At 39.3% G+C, this 7,899-nt stretch overlaps 1 long non-coding RNA gene across 1 annotated transcript; it reads right to left on the bottom strand.

The window, feature by feature from the left end:
* Nucleotides 1–5,945: 5,945 nt before the first annotated feature.
* Nucleotides 5,946–7,899, bottom strand: LOC136277766 (uncharacterized). The gene is made up of 2 exons (XR_010716041.1): nucleotides 7,689–7,899; nucleotides 5,946–6,568 (listed from the first exon to the last, which is right to left on the bottom strand). It is a non-coding gene; the product is annotated as an uncharacterized lncRNA (long non-coding RNA).

Genomic DNA, 7,899 nt, shown 5'->3' with positions numbered 1-7,899 from the left:
GTAACCCACGAAGTTTCCTCTCCTAAATATGAAAAATTAATGCAGCGCTTTGTCAGAACCTGAGAAATTTATTGCAGGTACATCACGAGTGAAGTGGGTGGAAAGGATTTTGTCATGCCTTAGGACAGAATATCAAATTTGTTATTTTCAACAGAAAACAAAAGGGACCCCTATTCCGATAAGTAGCGACTAAAATGCCCCACCCTCCAACCCCCTGGTAAAAGTGAAACCGGACCCCGACCGATCCACGTGGAATTTTGTTATTTTTGGCCATCTCGAGGTGACCTTAATTATCAAATTGCCAAAGAGGATCAGGTATCTAGAGCGCGCTTTTCTGAATCTTGTGAGAGCTATAGTATAAGTAGGCGGTGAACGTATCTTTCAGATTTCATTCGCTATTTCTACTGGCAAGTACCGTCATTAACATAGGAGCGGTTCTCTGTCGTTTTACCTTCATTGTTGCGATCCTGTGGCTCCGTTGTATCTTCCAGACTGTTATTTGAGGTAAGCGTTTGTCTCTGAAATTTAGCAACGGTTTAGATTGTGTTGCCCGCCAATTTTAATGCGCTTTGGCACAATTACAGCACTTGTACGCGCTATTATGTTCTCTTTGTTCGCTAATGTGTAAATTGGGTTCGATTTTTTTTTACAGTAATGCTTTGAAAAATACCTCTGAGGGCGTCAAGGTGCAAAATATTGAGTTGGAAATGCAAAGTTTGAACGTTATAACAAAATCGTGCAATTATCACTGGTGTTACGAGAAGCCTATAAATTAGTTATGGCTTCCTTAGTCAACAGTTTAATCTGCCCTCAGGCACGTTTTAAAGGACGTTCCAATGAACTGAAAATTCTCTATAGAACGTTGTTTCTTTTTTATTTATGTTATTCCCCTCCGATGGTCGAGTGAGATCTGCTATTAAAGCCTTGATCGTCATTTTAAGTCGAAATATTTCCTAAATTTGACAAACATCTCCAGAAAGATCTGTTAGGCTGCTAAAATATGTTAATGCAACTTGAATATTCTTCCTTATTTACTCAGAAGTTTGCATAGTAATATTTCCACGCAAAGCAAAAACAATTGAATTATAAATCGCCCTCCAGCCACTCACCATAGTTTTGTATAAATTTACTTCGTGTTCCGGTCGAAGAAACTGAGGAAAAAAACCGTAATTTGGTTTGCTGAAAATATAAAGGTGTGCTTGGCAGCCTTCCGACAAGCTCTTCGCTTTGGTAAACCAATGGCAAAACTCCTTAAAACCATAAGTTGAACCAGCGTTCTAATTTCTCCTTACTAGTATAAACACCGTTCCTAAATCAACTATTAACCTCTGATTTTGAATAGACGGAAGGATAGCTAATCAGATTCTCCTTAAGCCAGTGCCGATTCGAAATAATTTTAGAACCATTGAGTGAAAATTTTAGAGTGAGATTGTAACCTCTAACAACAAAACCCGCATCAATTGGGTCTCGGATATGCTATTCAATGACAAGTTTTCCACATGTGTTATCTTAGCAACTTTAGATGTTATTACACAACCAAACCCAGAAAGATTTCCTTTCCCCCCTGCTTAAAAAAAAGTCCTCAGTTTGTTTTTTAATCCTATTTCTCACGACGAGATATAATCCTTAGTGGATGAAATCGAAACCTTTGTGCTGATTAGTGAAAAAACGTATTGTTTTAATAGGAATTTCCGACCTCCTAATGGTGAGGGCGCACAATATCAAATTTGTTACGTGGTAATAGTGTTCTGCCGCAAATGCATTACCCTATTCGAATGACCCAATTGCAAATTTATCATGTCTTTCCAAGTAAATCAAAAAAACGTTCTGTGTGTGACATTTCTACACTTAAACTCCTCAATTGCGGTATGGGTGGTTGAGTACAAACGATTTCCATGAGAAAGATTTCCCTTTCCAACGTACTGATTTAATACGAATTAATACAGAAAATATGTGTCTGTTTCTTGGTACTTAGCTGCTCCACAGGTTTTAACCACATGTGCAAAGTTTCGCACGGGGCGTTTCAAAGCGAGCGTTAACAAAGGGAATTTCCATTTTTTTCTTCCGAAGTGAAAGCATCGTTTTTTATTTGGTTCAATAACGAACAAAGTTCTGTTAGACGCTCGCCCTTTAGACGCGCCCACATTTTAAAAACTGAAGGGCATAATTTTTTTGAACAGAGAACGTGCCGACTACTACACTTTGCAGGTGACGAATGGGAAAGTCAACAAGGTTAATTTGGGGAAATAGAGGCTAATGGGCAAAATGTGTTTTCTTAACAGCTCTCTAATGGTGTAAGAAGGATATATTGAGGAAAAGCGGCCCGCCGAAAATTTTTGAACGCTCATAATGCGCGTTTGTAGCGGTTTTCTAGCTTTTATATTAAACATCGTTTATTTGGGCAAAGATTAGTAATGTCGTTGTTGCTCGCGTGCGACTGCATATTAACGATTTTAAGGAAAGACTTAACGAATATTTTTTTCTGAGGGAATGAAAGGGAAATACGACGCCAGCAATTCTGTTACAATGTTTCATAGCGTATTTGTCTTTCATTAAAATAATTAAAATGCTGCTCGGCTATAGTTTGTCTGTTGCGTTTTTTTCTGTGTTGCAAGAGAGATGAATGACTTCTGAAATAAGAGAGGTTTGGCGCGCCTTCTGTTGCTGCGATACAAAAGTTCTATAAACGTTGAAGTTCAGTGAAGTCAAATGACCAAAAACTGCGGTTTCGCTTTGTTCATGATGTGTGGAACGCAGTCAAGCATTAAAAGGGTAACGTGGTGGAACGACACCTTAAAAGTGGATCAAGTGTTGGTCAAATTGTAATCATATTTCTCATATATGTGTTAACTATTTCGCCACTCTGTGTGGCTCATCGGCCGACGATGAAATTGAGAGTGACTGACATTTTTGAGTTGCTACGACCCATCTTTAAAATTGGTGGAATATTTGTAAAAATCTTCCTTCACAGCCAGCGTTGTTCTGCATTTGATTTACTAGGATCTCTTTCATCTGATCTTACCGGCTTTCCGGCGTTTCATACATTCAGTCCTAGACAAGATAGTTGTCGTCAGAAACTCAGTTTTTCTTCAATTTCATCGTCGATTCAAGGCAATTAACCCTTTTTAAAACTCCTCAGAGTGACCAGTATTTAAGCGAAAGACCACTGACTAAAAAAGCTTTTGATTTGTATGAACGTACTGTGATTCAAGTCAACTTTTCTCGGTAGAAGTCATATGAAACAAATTTAAATAGATGCTCACTATGTTTTTAGGTTTTAGCCATGTCTAGGCCGTTTGGGGTTTTCTGTTGGCTTGTTTTTCTCGCCCTCATCTCGTCGAGCACGTCCTACAACCCGTTTGAAAAGTTTGGAGTGTACTGCAAACCAGAAACCTATACACGACCCGTCACCAAATCAGGTTGTGGATCCCAGAAGGTCCGAGTAAAAGCCTGCCTTGGCACATGCGCGTCGTACGCACTACCGCTGGACCATTCACCTCATTTCAAGAAGGTTTGCGAATGTTGCAAGCCGTCTAGCACACCAATGGTAACGTTTAATCTTCCAGACTGCCGATCAGGAATCTCTCCTATAGTGCAAGTAGAATCGGCAGTGCAATGCAAATGCAAAATGTGCACGTGAAAGAAAACAATTAGCGAAGTGAAAGGCATTTTACACGGAGAACTGGGGACTTAGGTGTAACACAAACAACTGTTAATCGATTTTATACCCAGAAGCTCTTTCACCCCAAATGATTAATACTATTAACAGAATAAGCGCCCTGACTTTGTTAAGATAATGTCTTGAAGTTTGCAATCTTTGTGTCTCACATCATTTGTAATCACGTGCATTAGAATGAAACTAGTTAATTTAATTGAGAATAAAAATTAAATTCTGGATTTAAAAACTGTTGCAGTACTTCAACTTGTTTTAATCATTTGAATCCTAAGAGAGACCAGCATCTAATTTTCTATACCATATCACCTCTAAATAACACATTAAGGTCGCGAAAATAAAGGAAATTCTCACCGACCAAAGAAGCTCATGGTTGTTAAACAAATTTCCTTGTTAGCGTTTTATGTACGAAGAACAGTATGGGGAACATGCAGGCTGATTTTAGGGTGTTCATCCATGCAAGATTTCGTGAGCTATTCTGAGAGATCTGTTTTAATAAAAAGTTGCAACTTGTAGCAAAATTTAAAACGTGTGTGCCGTAAACAAGCATAGAAATGCGAGGACTAGGAGCACGTCTTCCTTTTTAGGCTAAGTCCATGTAAGACATGTGCAAGTCCAAAAAAGTCAGCGAGAAAAAAAATGATGTTCGCGCGCCGCGCGGAGTTTTACGAATGAGGTGCGTGCGCGAACATCCCACGTCGATTTTTCCGACTTTAACTGCGAACGACCAAAACCGAAAAACAGGTTTTATTCTTACAAATAAAAAAGCAAGGAAATTTTGAAAATCAAAAGCCGAGTAAAACTGAAAAGCACAATGAACTCAGAGGCCCGAGACTGAAAAATTCGAGAACATGCACAAACTGATCTCATAAATGACAAAACCGAAAATAAATATACATATACTCCCTCTCCCAAGATCTAAAATCTGTGATAAAACAACCCTCGCAAAGGCCGATTACCGTAAGAAATGATAAATCAAAAGAAACTCAAAACTCACGCATTTTGGCACGTTTGGTCCATACCAGTTCTTTTCCTCCTTACCATTAACTAGCTCACCTCACCTCACCTCACCATCATAAGTCAATAGAGTGAATTAAATTCCCGGACAGAACCAAACTCAGCCACGAAACCACCAATATTTCCATAGTCCTGTTTGGCGTGCCTCCTCACTTGTTTCAGCTCCCGCCACGTCCGAGCAGAAATTTTTCAAATCCCGGTTCTTAACTCTGGACGTGTATAATTTCGCCGCAAGAGGGGCGTTATTTGGTAAGCGTTGTACAAACATCGAAATAAGATACGAAGCTTATCATGCGCCTAACCTCCAGCATTGTGAAAAGGCGTTTTCCGCTTTGATTGAATCTCTATCATTCCGAAGATCTCAGAATAGATTCTCCTAACTGTTTGCCAAACATTTCTTTAAATGGTAGTTCTGAGAATCTAGTGCGAAATCGAACAACACCCATTCATATTTTTCTTTCTTCTAATCGCTTTTCTGCCTGACACGAAAGACCGAGAGATTCAACACCCTAACCTCCTGGATGATAAGCATCTTAACTCTCCCTACAGTACCGCCTCTGAATCAAACAACAAGGTCATGAGAATTAAGGAAGTGATCGCTAACTTACGAGGCTTTTGATGGATGAGTAAATTCTTCCTTTCAGTGCCATAGGAATAGTATAGAGAATGCGTATACTAATGTTACGGTGTAAAGGGTCAAGATATGGTATGTTTCGAAGGAGATGACAGGCGATTACTAAGGCGTCTTATGAAGAATTGAGGGGTAAGTTTCTAAAGAAACTGTGGTGCTGCGTCGGTGGGAGAGTATAGCAGGTAATTTAGTGTTAACAACTGGGTTGAAAACGTAAATTAGCCACCGTAAAGGGTAAAGGGTAAATTAGCCACCCTTTACGGTGGCTAATTTACGTTTTCAACCCAGTTGTTAACACTAAATTACCTGTTATGAAGAATTGATTGGGGTATTTGAATGGCAGGATTTTAAAATGAAATAATACTCCTGCGTCTAGATATTCATTTTTTATTGCTATACCAGGTGCCTGCTCATAGGGGAGGGGGAAGGGGCGTTGAAACAGAGGTAGGTATGTCTTTTTCAAACCGAGTTATTAAGGATTTGTTCTCAGAAGACTCGAGCGAAATACAAATTTGGCGCCAGACCTCTCGCTCTCGCCGCAGTGCCTTGGAGAGCGTGCACACGAGCTTAAGATCACCAAGTCAAAATTGCTTCCTGCGACTTTCAATACCAAAAAAAGAGATCTTGTACGGTGTAAGCATTTTCACATTTTAATTAAAATATGGGAATATATCTCTAAGAGAACGAGGCTGTCATAGCAAGACAAGGAATGCTTTTGTCACATTAAAAAACAGCCTACAGTAGTTCAAATTTACCAATATCGATTAAAAATAAAATTCATGATTTATACAGCTAGTTAATGTTCTAGGGTGACTTGAAGATTCTGCAGTTTATGCTCAGCTTCATCAACAAGAAGCACATGAACACTCAGTCGCACTCTTCACTTTATGAAAATACTTGACGAAGCTGCCTGGATTACTCGCGTCTTGGCACCAGAGCCCTACATCGATGGTCGTGGTTTTGGTCGGCTCACAGCAAGTGCAGGATTCCACTTGCTCATAGTTGGATCCAGTTGGCGTCGAGAAAGACAAGCAGGTTCCTATACATGTATTGACAGTTACCATTCGCTCCTGGCAGCCCACGACTTGGACAGGGAAAGTGTAGCCTTTGCGCTCGCAGTGAAACGCTGGCTAACGCCGCTTTCATTGGGTTTGCCAGTAAACTGGGCAGTAAGCACAGGGATACCAAGTACATGATGAGAAACAGCCTGCAATTGCTTGCCATTTGTAGCTTTGTAGTTTAAAAAGCTGAAAAATAAAAGAAACATAAATCTCTTGGCCAATTGCTTGAAAGTTTGGTAGCAGTGATTGGCCAGTGTTTGGTAAACTTCGTGGAAAACTTTACAGGTTCTTAACCTAAGTACGAATTTGTGCTTTACAATGAAAGGGGTGCATAAAGGTGCTATTGCCTCCTCAGAATTCCACGCAGTCGACTACCGTTTCACCGCAAATAATGAAGGTGTTAGATATATAAAATTTATTTGTGTGAATAAACGAAAATATTTAAAATTTGTGTTTCTGTTAAATTCTTTGAAATCTAGGGACCGAGAAAAGACAAATATGATTACAAGTTGAGAATACTTTCTTTTTTCTCGTAAAAGACTTTAATTACCTTTAAGAGAAAATAGACCTCGATCACTTGCACCGTCGCTTGCGTTTGCTTAGTACGATATGGTTCAGTGTGTGTGGTCGATTAATTTATTCAACGAAAACGCACGAGATCTCTTTGTTACAGCATTTGAAAAAAAAATTACATGAATTTCGCTAGCTATGGCATGGTAAATTGATGAGGAAAATTTTAAGGGAAATCATAATTAAGTTAAGCGGCAACTCAAGAGCACAATATGACCTCGGCGAGGCATCAATAAAAGCGGTTTTTTCCGTATTTCTTTATGATGGAAAGACGGAAAGTATTTTCAGTACATAATATGATGTTTTGACTACAAGTACCAAATGGTTTGCCTTTGCCATCTCGGCCCCATGCCCTCTCCCTAGCTCCACAAATGGAGAACTGGTGATAACTCTATTTATCGTTGGACAACAACTGAAGTTTTGTAAGCATTCTGTCGGAGGGTTTTAGTGATCAGTTAGGCAATTTCTGCTCGGAGAAGATTATTTTGATAATATTCCAGGACACAATTTGGCAGCTCACATCTGTTCCCGTGTCGAATTAAAAAATCAAAGTCGTATCTTTGGTATAATTCGGATGAAACAAATATTTGAATTGTTTATAAATTCAATTAACGTTCAGTTGATTTGAGACTTCCCAGCAAGAAAATCCACTATACTACCCTATTCGTTTAGTTAGCAGTTAAATGAAAGAAAGGGTTTTGGAAAAAATAAGCGAATAAAACGGTAATATACTCACATGGCTTGAAACTGTGGTAAATTCAAATTTCTGGTCGAAAATAGCCTAAATATTTTTGCACCAGGGCAGCTGATTCTTTGCGAGTTACAAATGCCAAACGTGGAATGGTTTTCGGTCTGTCTGCTGTCCGAGTTAGCGAAGCCAAGGAAAACTTCGCTGGATCTCGTAGCTTCTATTCTGCGCGAAACTGCTCTGTGACCGTTGGATAATT

Source organism: Pocillopora verrucosa, chromosome 13 (assembly GCF_036669915.1).
Source record: "Pocillopora verrucosa isolate sample1 chromosome 13, ASM3666991v2, whole genome shotgun sequence".
Classification (NCBI taxonomy): Eukaryota; Metazoa; Cnidaria; class Anthozoa; order Scleractinia; family Pocilloporidae; genus Pocillopora; species Pocillopora verrucosa.
The sequence above is the reverse complement of the archived record's forward strand: the minus strand, read 5'-3'. Positions and strand labels throughout refer to the sequence as shown.